The sequence below is a fragment of the Lonchura striata genome, chromosome 5 (genome assembly GCF_046129695.1).
Source record: "Lonchura striata isolate bLonStr1 chromosome 5, bLonStr1.mat, whole genome shotgun sequence".
NCBI lineage: Eukaryota > Metazoa > Chordata > Aves > Passeriformes > Estrildidae > Lonchura > Lonchura striata.
In genome coordinates this window covers 11,895,178-11,907,781 of record NC_134607.1, presented here as the reverse complement: position 1 = coordinate 11,907,781, position 12,604 = coordinate 11,895,178, and positions in this window count along the sequence as shown.

Genomic DNA, 12,604 nt, shown 5'->3' with positions numbered 1-12,604 from the left:
GCCGGGCCCCCGCCGCCCCGGGCCATGCCGCTCCGGCCGCACGACCCCGCCGCGGCGCGGGGCGGGCCCAGGTGCGCTCCGCACCGCCCCGCGGGCAGCTCCGCACCGCCCCCCGCACCTGCCTCCGCCCCGCGGGGCCAGCGCTGCCGGAGGGCCCCGCTCCAGCCCTGCCGACAGAAAGCCGTCTCGGCGGCGGAAAAAAGCTCCAAACCCCCGTCACAGCCGATGTCCGCGCCAGCAGCAGCTTTGGTGCATCCCGCCGGTGAGGATCGGGATGATAACTCCTCCGCAGGGAGGGAAGAAGAGCGAGAGGAAACGATTCAAATTCACGCTGTTACTACACGCAGCTGTATCAGTTTCAATGTGTCTCTCACCTGGTGCAACAGGTGTATATACTTGGAAGTGCATTGCTCGGTGAGGAGGAAAAGAACTGGTCTCAGACCCAAGCTACCCCCACCTCAAACTTGTGCTGCCTTGACAGTCCCAAGACTACCCTGAAAAATGACAACAGGAACCTGGGCTGGCGAGTTTCCTTTGAAAGGGAAAAGGACCGGTCTTTGTGCTCAGAGTCCTGTGGCCCTGAGGGCGTGGCCGCCTCCAAAAAATCCAAACAGCGAAGGATGTGTCCCAGACCCAAGCTGCCCCCACATCTAACTTGTGCTGTCCTGACAGCCCCGAGAGAACCCTATAAACTGACATCAGGAACCTAGACTGGTGAGGTTTCTTTCCATGGGAAAAGCGCTTCTATCCTGGCTTGTAAGATAAGCATGTATTCTATTTGCCATCTGTTGGAGGTTGGGCAGTTTTCTTATCTCTTCCAAGAACAATCTCTCCCCCCGGGGAGATATCTTCTGTTAATGGGCCATTGAACGACTCACTGCGTGACTGGTAAAGTTACATCATCCCATTGTGAGATGCTCCACCCAGAGGGAGGAGCCAAGCATCCCTACCTGCATAAAATCAGCATTTTTTGGGACATCAGGGCAGCTTTTTTGCCGGATTCCCAGAGGAGCAGCTTCTTCTCTGCTGGGTTCCCAGAGGAGCAGCTTCTTCCCCGCTGGATCCCCAGAGGAAGACCAGGCCCATCTACTCCATCACCAGACCTTAAGAGAAAACTACGCCATTCTACAAGATCACCATTTCAGCAGCATTTCATCTGCCACTCCAGGAGGAGCAGCCACCATTTAACTGGACTATTACCTACACCTTGACTCCTCAGGGTGTCAGGTTTCTCACTCTATCAGTAGTTTTGTTTGTACTAATTACTTTTTTTTAAATTTAGTTTTTTTTTTCCCTAGTAAAGAACTGTTACTCCCATTGCCATATCTTTGCCTGAGAGCCTTTTAATTTTGAAATTGTGGTAATTCCGAAGGGGGGGGTTTACCTTTTCCATTTCACAGGAGGCTCTTGCCTTCCTTCACAAGACTCCTGTCTTTTCAAATCAAGACAGCTTCTCTTTGTGTTCGTGGTTCTGTGGTACCGAGTGGGCGGTCGCCTGCAAAAAATCTGAACGGCGACGGATGTGTCCCAGACCCAAGCTGCCCCAACCTCAAACTTGTGCTGCACTGACAGTCCCATGCACACCCTGCAAACTGATGCCAGGAACCTGGGCTGGACAGTTTTGTTTCATGATTTAGATATTTCTCATTCGTGACTGCGGCCCTTCACCCACCCTACCGTGTCAGGCAGGCCCTGATTGGCCTTTTTCCTCTTCAGTTAGCAGATGGCACTGGATTTCTTCCAAACCAAATGTCCCACCCTCAAGTAGTCAGGGTTTCTTTGGGTTGCCGAATGCCTCTTGCAAACAGAGCGTATGAAGCTTGGGTTGTGATTTTTTCCATGTTGGAATTCTGCTTGAGAAAGCTGCCAGCATGGAACCATAACCCTAACCACAATCACTTCATTGGGCCCAGAAATCACAACCTTCAGACCAGCATCGTGGGACTCACCCCCATGCCCCTCCATTGGCACCTTTCCTAAGCGTTCCACTTAATTCCACTGATACTCTGCATTTTCAGCGGGCATCCTGTCTGACCCTCATCCTGACCCTAAAAATGCAATAAGGAATTCTAAAACAGCCCTTAAGAAGGTGTAACAAGACCTTAAAAGATGTCAGAAAAGTCCTAAAAAGCCTTCAAAAATGCCCTAAATATTCCAAATAGTCCTGCAAAAAAAGTCAAGGAAGCCTACTCAGCCTCCAAACCCCTTCCTGTTGCTCTCTAGCCCACAGATATCATCCCTACCTTTTTCCAGTGGCTCCTGTTGTCCTCTGAGGGTTCTGTCATTGTCCTGGTGTGAGGGTTGCTGCCTTGTGCCAGTGGGAGGGTTCTGGTGTGGTCTCGCTGTTAGGGTTGTTGTGTCGTGCTGCTGTTGTTAGGGGTGAAAAGGCTGTTGTTGGGGGGCTGCTTAGGGTGAGGTTAGGGCTGGGGTGAGGGGTGTCCTCTAACTTGCCTCCTAAGCTGTACCCTGTAGCCCTGATCTCCACTGGACTGTCCAGCCCTCAAGCCCTCTCCCTTTACTCCTCAACCCCTCCCTCTGCCCCCCAGCCCTCAGGCTCTGTGCGTCACCCTTGAGCCCCCCCTTTTCCCCTCAAGCCCCCTCTCAGCTGCCCCTCAGTTCCATTGTGTCACCCTTAATCCCTCTCCTCTGCCCCTCAGCCCCCAGCTTCTCTGTCACCCTCCAGCTGCCCCTGCCCCCCTCTGCATCTCTGTGTCACCCACTGTCCCCTCTCCCTGTTCCTCCCTCAGCTCCCAGTCTCTGCCACTCTCAAGCCCCCACAGTGCCCCTCAGCCTCTGTGTCATGCCCTGAAAAGACCATAAAATACCATAAAAATTCCCTAAAAACCCCTCATCTTCAAAATGCCCTCAAAAAACCCACAAAATTATAAAAATACCCTCAGAATACCCTTAAAATACAATAAAATACCCTACTTAAAAAAAAAACAACCCTAAAACTTCCCTAAAAAAAACCCCAAAGAACCTTTAAAAATCCCTAAATATTCCTAAAAGAGCTCTAAAAACACCCCAAAAATCCTTAAAATGCCCTGATAAGACCCTAAAAAAACCTAAAGCTTCCCTCAAAAAACCTAAAAATACCCTAGTCCTAAGAATCTTCCACATACCCCCAATAGTCCTAAAAAAACCCTAAAAATTTTCAAATAGTCCTGAAAAAGACCCAAGAACACCCAAAAAAAACCCTCTAAAAATTCTAATTACTACTAAGAAAGCCCCTAAAATACATTTTAAAAAATATTTTAAAAGCCCTGAAAAAGCCCTAAAAGTATCCTAAATATTCCCAGAAAATTCCTAAAAAGCTCCTGCAAAAAAAAAACAAAACAAAAAAAACCCAACCAAAAAACCAAAAAACAAACCTAAAATATCCTTTAAAAGCCCTAAAAAAAAAAAAAAAAACTAAAAAAGTGCTCAGTCCCCAACCCCTACCAGTCACTCTCTTAGGCAGCAAACATCATCCCTACCTTTTAATTAGGGTCACTGCCTGCAGCTGCTGGGAGGGTTCTGGGGCTGTCCCAGCATTAGGGACAGCCATTAGCAGTGTGCAGCTGCTGCTGGGGCTGGTGCTCCAGGGGTGCTGTTTGGGGTGAGCTTAGGGCTGGGGTGAGGGCTGCTGCTGTACCCTAACCCTTCCCAGTACCCCGTGTCCTGTCCTTTGCACCCCTCACCCTCAGTGTCACCTCTCCACCTGTCAAGTGCCCCCTCTTTGCCCCTCAGCCCGTCATGTCTGTGTGTCACCCCAAGCCCCCGACACTGTCCCTTGGCCCCCTAACCTCCACCGTGCACTCCCCACTCAGGGAGGGGTGGTTTTTAGGGTGAGCTTAAGGATGGTGTGAGGGCTGGTTCACCTGTCACCCTCAAGCACCCCCCCCCCCACTTTGTCCCTCAAGGCACCCCCTGTCCCTCAGCCTCCTTCTGTAACTCTCAAGTTCCCCACTGCAGCCTCTCAGCATCTCTGTGCCACCCCGGAGCCCCCCTTTTCACTCCTAAAGAACCCTCTCGGCTGCCCCCACACTCTGTGTCACCCTGCCTTAGCCCCAGGTCCCTTTGCGACACCGTGCAGCCCACAGACGTTGTCCCTGCCTGTTTTATTTTGGTGTTGTCCTGCTGTGAGGGCGGCACTATCCTCACTAGTTTGGGATCCCATGTGGTGCTGCAGGGAGTCACAGGTGGGCAGTGGGGGGAGTGAGGGATGGAGCAGGGGTGGGCTGGAAGTACAAGGGTGAGGGGTGGAGACAGGGACACAGCAGAACAGGGCTGAGGGGAGGAGGTGAGGGTAGGAAGGGGCACCCCATATCTCAAAGACCAAAGCTTCAGCAAAATACAATTCTGGTTGCTGGGGCAATGCCAAACAACTGCTGCAAACTGACATCAGGACCCTTGCATGGTGAATTTTGTTTCACAGCAGAAAGGGCCAGCGTTTGTGTCCACTGCCCTCCGGCAGTGCTTTCTGAAGCATCTAAGCAGCTGTGATGTTACATCATCAGACCCCTCAGCAAGAGAATGTCAGAGGCTTACAGAAAGACCAGAACCTTCCCTGGGTGAAATTGCTGCTTCATTATATGTCTCAAGCACACTTTTGAAGTGACTTCTCAGAGTCCTTACCATGCTGTTGGTTTCATTCACATCACCAAGCTGTCTTGGAGGCTGCAAACTGCATTCCTCCTTGGTGAAGGAAAATGGGAAATAACATCTGGGATGTACACCATATATCCAGCTGGGGAACTTGTCCAGAGCTACCCCTTTCCAAAAAGGGAATGTTGTGATGTGGGTGTTGGGTCATTGGTGGCAATTGTTTTCCTTCACAGCTCTACTCCTGCACAGATGCAGTTCCTATGCTGTGTGGGACCATGAACAGAAACTCTCAGGCTGAAGTTTTTAAAATTAATGAAATAATAGTACTATTTTTTTTTTTCCTGAGACCCCTATTTAGAAGTAGCCTTCTTAAGTGTGAGGCTATGCAAAAGGATGCTTGCTGTCCTTTAGCTTTAAAAATGTGCCAAAAGCCTTTTAAGTGACACTGAGGGACACAGAACAGTGGTGTGAATCCCAGCAGGGTCAGGCTGACACTGGCAGACTGCCAGCACTGGTTGGGGAACTGGAGCAGCATCCATAGTCCCAGGCATCAAATGCTGAACAGCACGTTCCCAGCATCCAGGCAGCACCAAGAAACATTGCTATTACCTGTCACACAACTGGGATGGACCAAGGGACAAGAGGTCTCCTTTATATTAACATCTCACAAAGGTTTCAGAGCCATCTCCATTCAGCTCTGTGCTGGAGAGGTTTCTCTTGCTCAGGGAAAGCACATCCAGAGGGTTTGTATCCCCATGGCAAAGCTGAAAAGACATGTTTTCTCAAGTTGGAAACAAACCCATGGTGGGGGAGCCTGCTGAGTGGCTCTGTCCTTGGACTTCCCCAGCTTCCCTGGGACAAGGTCCATGACACAGCTTTGGAGGATGCAATGCTTATGTTCCTCCTTCCTACCCCATTTAAGGCCACAGATGCACATCCATCATCCGAGCTTGAATAATGGGGGATAATTCCTCCAGTGTAAACAGAAAGAGCTGCCAATAGCCAGACACCACCAGTATGCACACAACTAAAAATGGGAAACTGTGTGCAGTTTAATTATTACAAGGCAGGACTCTCATGAGGGCACGACACTGTTAGAGTTTTTTGGTGGTGTGTTAGTTTGAGGTTTATCCAGCACGAGAGAAATAAATCTTTATATATGTTCCAAAAAAGGCAGAAAATACTAAGAAAATTGTGTAATAAATACAGATCTAAATTTAAATTGTTTTATCATTTAAAGAACGAAAATTGAATTATGTATTCTTAGCAGAAAGTTGTCCGCATTTTTTGAATGAACAACCTTATGCTTGAAAAATAACTACACTTTGTTGCATATTAAAATAAGTAATCACATTTTTCTCTAGTGAGCATTGTACTTATATGAAGGGAAAAGTGAAAGAAAAGGCTAACAGCAGCATTGTTGACCTCTAAAGAAACAAACTTCGTGATCAAACTGTGCTGTGATACAGAAAAGCTTGTGTCTCTGGAGAAAGCTTAAGGAAATTACTATGGCATGGTACTATCTGTTACAATACAGTTACAGCAGAACAGTATCTGAATGCACAATAAAAAGTGAAGTTATAAACTTGAATAGCTCTGCACTATACTTAAAAATAACTTATTTTGGACCACTTATTCACTGCAGAAAGAACAGATATTCAGGAATGAGATTCTGGCAGTGATGTTCAAACCCACCTCACATAACTGTTTTTGTCTCAAGTATACTTTCAGTCTTATAGTCTCAAATTCTCAGAATCCCAAGTCACAGGAGTGCGTGCCCAGACCTCTACCTCTCTCATCCTCACTGTGTGCAATATGGCAGCATGTGCTGGGGTCAGCCTTTCACAGGGAGGAACAGCAGGTGAGCTGGAGGTGGTGATACAGGAATAGGGCCTCTGGTGTGTGGAGGTGACTCTGACAGGGAGCTGACACTGTTGCCTGCCTGATGGACCATCCTTGAATATTAGACATTGCTGCTGGTTTCAGGACACATCTCTCCCAGCCTACCCTGAATCCCCACTTCAAAGAAACTGACTCTTTGCCAGAGGAGCCGACAGGAGTATCTTTTGGCTTTGTCTGAGCTGCTGTTTATTTTCTATTTTGGCTATGCTCCCTCATGATAAAAGCAGCCTTTGATACAAGTGCACCACTTAATGTGCATCTCCTGTTCCTCCTGGATCATCCCTCTCTAGATACATCTCTGATCATCTCTGCTTCTTGTTACGTTTTTGCTTCTAGTTATCTAACAACTGTTTCTCTGTTCTGTAAATCACTTGTAGCGCCATGCCAACATTGTTTCTCTGTAGGCTCCCTAAAGGTTCAATTATCTGCCCCTTTCTCTTTCCCTTCTTTCGTGTGCAATTTTCAACACTAATTACAAGTTCTGCACCAAAGATACCCAAAAGATACCACACAAAAGTCCCTAGCCTTCACCACCCTGGTGGCTCCATACTCCTCTTCCTGACCTAAGCTACGCTCTGAAGCACAAACAACTTCATTTCAACAGTCTTCATAGAAATGGCTCAAAGGCAGAAGTGTTTCTAAGACGAATAAGCAGTTTCTGAAGACACAGTTCCCCATTATTTCTCTTTTTGGCTCCTCAGGATTTGATCGGGCTCTAAAAGGCATTACTAGTAGAGTAATCCCAGAAAAACCCCTGTCAATGCTGCAGTTGAACATCACTGTAAGGCAATCAGTGCAGCCCCAAAATTTAACAACCTATCAGCAGAAGGACCTCCCTGCCCAGTTAAGTGGTGCTGATGCAGGGGGTTGTGCTGCCATGGTCGTGTTTTACTGTTGCAGTAAGGTAGAAAAATTATAAAAAAAAAGGCCTCGTAAAATCAGCTCTGCTCTATCAGTGGCTTAGCCTTGTCAAACCAGCAGTTTGCAAGCTCCCATGTGAAAGCAATCCTGGTGTGAACAGTTGATTAAGACAACAACCTGTTCCTGGGTGAAGAACAACTAGTACCTGCATAAACATCAAGTCTATCCCATGAGAACCAGTGAAGAAAATATGTAACCAATTTAAGAGTAGAGAGATTTGATGGACAAGTAAAATACCTTTTACTAACCAATAAAGTAATTTGCAAGAAAGCTACTAACCAATTGGAGTCACACATGAGGTCTGTAAAACCGTATAAAAATGAGTTATGTGAATAAAGAATAGGCTTTTCCACCATGAAGAAAACAGAGTCTCATGTGTTTTGTTCTGATATTTTACCAATACAATTACACTGCCAGCATTTGTATGGTGTGGCCTGGGCTGGGGCTTGTGTCTTCCTCTTGCTGCACACACAGCCATGACTTTGACTGACAGGATCACAATCCCATTGCTCTCCTACAACTTGGCTGTCTGGGTAGAAAGCCTCATTCATAATTGTGTCTTTTCACTGCATAAATCCTTCCACAGCTCTCAAATCTTCATGTCCAGATAAAGTTACATAGAAATGGTTGCCCTCCCTTTTCAGCTGGCAAGATTCACATTTTCACATGAACTCTATCCAGTGCTGCTAGGAATACCTCCTGATTGCAGGACCTGCCCCAGGTCCTTTCTGCACATCAGTACCATCTCTTGATATCTAGAGCACACACTTGCACTTCCTGGAAAAGGTTTCTCTATACTTTAAGCTGAGAAGTTTCAAGAAACTTTGCAGGCTTTAGATATTTATCATAATGAAAGATGAATACATGTATTTGAGAACTTGGAAAATCCACGTTTTCAAATCTAGTCTTGCATAATTTCTTCCTTCCCCTATTTTAAACATACACTTGGTTTATATTTTAAGTGACTGTGCTAATCATCCTTACTTTTCAAGAAGTCCCAAAGACACATCATAGTCATGCTAACAGAGACATTACAGAACACAAAGATGAGCAGCATTCCCTGTAAACATCTGTATACCCAAGCTAGGACTGAAGAGATAAAAACTATTGTACTGGATGGTTTAGAAGAGACACCATACTGAGATAAATGCTTACAGTAAAAGAAAACAATTTGATCTCTGAATCAATACAGGAGCATTCGGCACAACCCAGACATGCTTCACCAAGGTAAATCCTGAGATTTTTATTAAAGTCAGATCCATTTCAAGAGTGAATCCCATCATACCTGTGCAGTTAATAATTGTCTTGCTTTAACATTGAAGTACTTCTATGTTAAAGGCCCTTCTGGGTTTTCTGAATAAATCCCAATAATCTGTATTTATGTATCTGTTCCCAGTCCAATAGCATCACAATCCTTAAAATATGCAATTTATTCAGTATAAGTGAACAGTAAACCCTATTGAGGTCTCTATTTTTCAAGCTGTATTTCTAGAGTGTGCTTGAAGGGCAGTCACTCTACCCCACATTCAAAGATGTCCTTTCTCCAACAGTTCACTTGGTGCTAAATGGGAGATACCAGAAGTCCACTACATTATTCTCAAATACTTCAATCATAGCTGAAATGTTTCCTGCCAGTAGGTTAAATATGGGTTACCTCTGATAGCCCCTGTTGGAGAGAAGGTCCTTAACATTTGATGCAACCTAAGAATCTAAACTTTTTGTCTAAAACCTTATAAAGACAGCAAACAAAAGGAATCACTGCAACTCCCACCACTCACACTTTCTATACTGTGTCCAAGGATATTTTGTTGTATAATCCCAGTCTACAGGCTAAAAAATGTGTATACTTCTACAGGTAGACTTGCACATTTAAGAAAAACTCCTTAGGGAGTAAAGGGGATATTTTCTTACAATTTAAAGCAACTGGAAAATCAAAAAACAAAATATTGCAGAAAGATTGGAAAGAAAACTATTAAAATGCCCATAGTATACTCATGACCTATACCACTTTGAATGGGGCCAAATAGGACACCTTGATTAGGATTTTGACTGAGCAGGCACAAACACATTATAGAATATCAAATTAAATGTGTTTGTGAGCTTTAATTAAAAGGCTGAACAACATCCCTTTGTATGAGCATGAACACATCTACTAGAACAAAGCACACAGGCATGGTGCTCTCAGCTAGACTTAAAAAATACTATCTGATTATCAAAGAATCCCTGGCCTACATAGAAATATTGCAATTCCAGAATATCAGGCTGCCCAGAGAGTCCATCCACAGTGGGAAAATGTTTCTGAAGTGATAATCCTATTTACATAAGCAATTTAAATATTGCTACTGCATATAAGCATATACTATATTACTGTTTAGACTTATTCTAACATCTATGAGAACTGTTGGTCTGCCTGAGTACAGTCACAGCATCAATTCACTTGGGAATTACTGCAGATTGTGATACAGGAAGATCACGAGAGATTATTTTTATTTTGGTTTTGTTTTACCTTGTATGACCTGTGCAGAGTTAGCTGACACAGCATGTCCCTATAATTACAGAAATTGCATGAAAACTAAAAAACTCCAACAAATACTGCATATAAATATATCACAGGTTTGAAGCCAGAAGGAACCACTAAATTATTTCCTGTTAGCTCATGTCATTATATTTCATTAATTTCTAAAGAGTCAAACCCAGTAACTTAAACAAGCTACCTTCACCTGAGATTAAATAACTTTTTGATTTGAAGATAGAGATGGAGTAGTTGTTACCTCTACACCTAGTTTGTTATAACAAGGGGAAAAAGCCCTGTCTCCCTGTTAAAAATGTATACCTTTTTAAATTAACTTCAGGTTCAGGCTACTTGTTGTTGCTCAGCATTGCCCTGCTAGGATAGAGAGGCCTTTGGTAACTTATTCTTTGGTCTTCAAGAGACACATATTAATCAGTCTTCTTAATGCAAGACAAAATGAGCCGTTGCACAACCTTTTCTCTTTCTCTGAATCATCTGTGGTTCTGTGCCTTAACCAATATTTCAACATTCCTTCTGAAAAGTAGGCACTCCTTCCTTACTTAAATGAAGCTACACAACAAAAAGGTTACCCCTGCTCCTCATTTTTCTCCTAGTTATGCAAGAGATACTTTGGTATCTTGGCTCACAATAAGAACATTTGTCCAGTTCTAACTTTTAATCCTGTCGTATAGTCTCTCTAATCATAGAAGTAGACTTTTTGCAAATCTTTCAGATTCTGTCCTCCTACACTCATAACCTGGCATTAGCTGTATTGAAATGATACAAGTCACACATTACTAACTTCAATTATCAAAAAAGCTAATCTATCTTTGGAGTAAATGCTCTTTTTTGATTTCTACCCAAAAATTGTAGGGGAAAAAAAAGAGAATAATTAAGGTAGTGGAACTTCTCCCAGGAAACCTTCTTGAAAATGCCAATAATGCTTTGTTGGCATTTTAAAGGGTAGTTGTCAGTGGTAGGAATGCCTCTTTAAAGCAGTTCTTGGCATGAAGGTCCCCATTTGTTTAGGCAACATTTAATATGATCACGTGATGTTGCGCAGAAAGAGTGCGTGCAATACTTTGCACTTCCTGCACTTGTAAAAATATTCAAGCTTCCAAATAAAATGGATTTACAGAGTAACAATACCATAATTTCCCTCCTCTCCCCTCACACAGGAAGTGTTCATAGCCTAGTGACATCTTACGGATCATGTTCAAACTGCACTTTGATTTTGATACACTAGCAGACATATTAGGAACGTTGTCATCTTATTCTGTTCAGTCTTTCTGAAATCTAAATAATATTGGAAGAAAGACAGAAAATCAAATATTTACATTCTTCTTCCCCCATCTTACAAACCTGAATGTCAGAGCTTGAAGTCCTTATCCTTTCAAGTGAGGAAAATGTCATTTCACAAGCAATTCTTCAGCTTGGAAGACTTGAAAATAATCAGGATTCTACAGGTTCAAGAGACCTTTTTACTAGGTTTCCATCTGCTGAATTTAAGTAGATTGATCCTGCTGAATGAGTGGCTAAGTCTTCATTATATAGTGATTTTCAAAAGCAGCTTTTTAGGCCCTGTGATAGGATTGATATCTTCAAACCAGTAGTATATTATTTCACATAAAAACTCACTTTAATTAGCTTGATTTCTCTATGAAAATACCAGCCAGCTAGGAGAGAGTGAGACTAAATGTTGGATAGCTTAATACCCTTCCTTAACTGTCCAAATCACATCAGCAACCAGTTTCTGAGCAGCTCAGCATTTGCAGCTCAGCTGATCAGTGCAACATCGTTCAAAACAGCCCCTTGCAAGCTGCAGTGTAGTTGAGTACCCAGGGACAGACAGTCAGGACACTGAAGTCTGTGATCAATTACCCTCAAGAACACATACAGAATAAAAGCCACAGTATAGGATCATAAGGGACAGCAAGCTTGTCACAAAAAGGTTAAGACAACTGATGTGGGTATGGATGTCTTAAGTGCATTTCCCCCCCGCCACATTGCTTTAGCTGATGCTATAAAAGCAATTCTTCCTTCTCCAAACCTTCATATCCATCTTTTCCACATCTACCTATGAAACACTAAATGAGGATCTGCACAACCACTTCCATACCCAAAAGAAATTGCCTGCTTTCACACATTAAGATCTTCTCAAAGGGAAAGGAAGTGCTAGTAGCCCGTATGGTCTACACTTCAGAAACAAGGTAAAAGGTAAAGTAGGAAACAGCAGCATTGAAATCCCTTCTCCACTACAGATCTGCTCTCAGGCTGCAAGGTGGACAGGATTTTCAGATGCTACAGTAAAAGCATGAATACCTCCAATTATAAACTGGGCTGAAGTCATGTTGTAACCCTTGTCATTATTTCATCTGTTTTCTAGAATTGTGATGTCTGGTATGAAGACAATCACCATATACAGCTACAGTTACAGACCTCATCTAGCAACTGTGAAGCTGCCCTTCCACTCCAGTTACAGCTCAGTCCCCTTTATTATGGGCTTCTTGTGTATGTTAAGAAAACTGTAAGGAAGGGGAAGAGAAGATGAATTTCAGTTGTGTAGTACCTCCCTCCCCACCAAGCATTTAGAACTCGTGTAAATGTCGCTCATCCTTGCAGAAGAGTTCTATAATGGGTTATCTTTTCCCACCATATTAAATTAGTTAGGTTTGCTCCAAT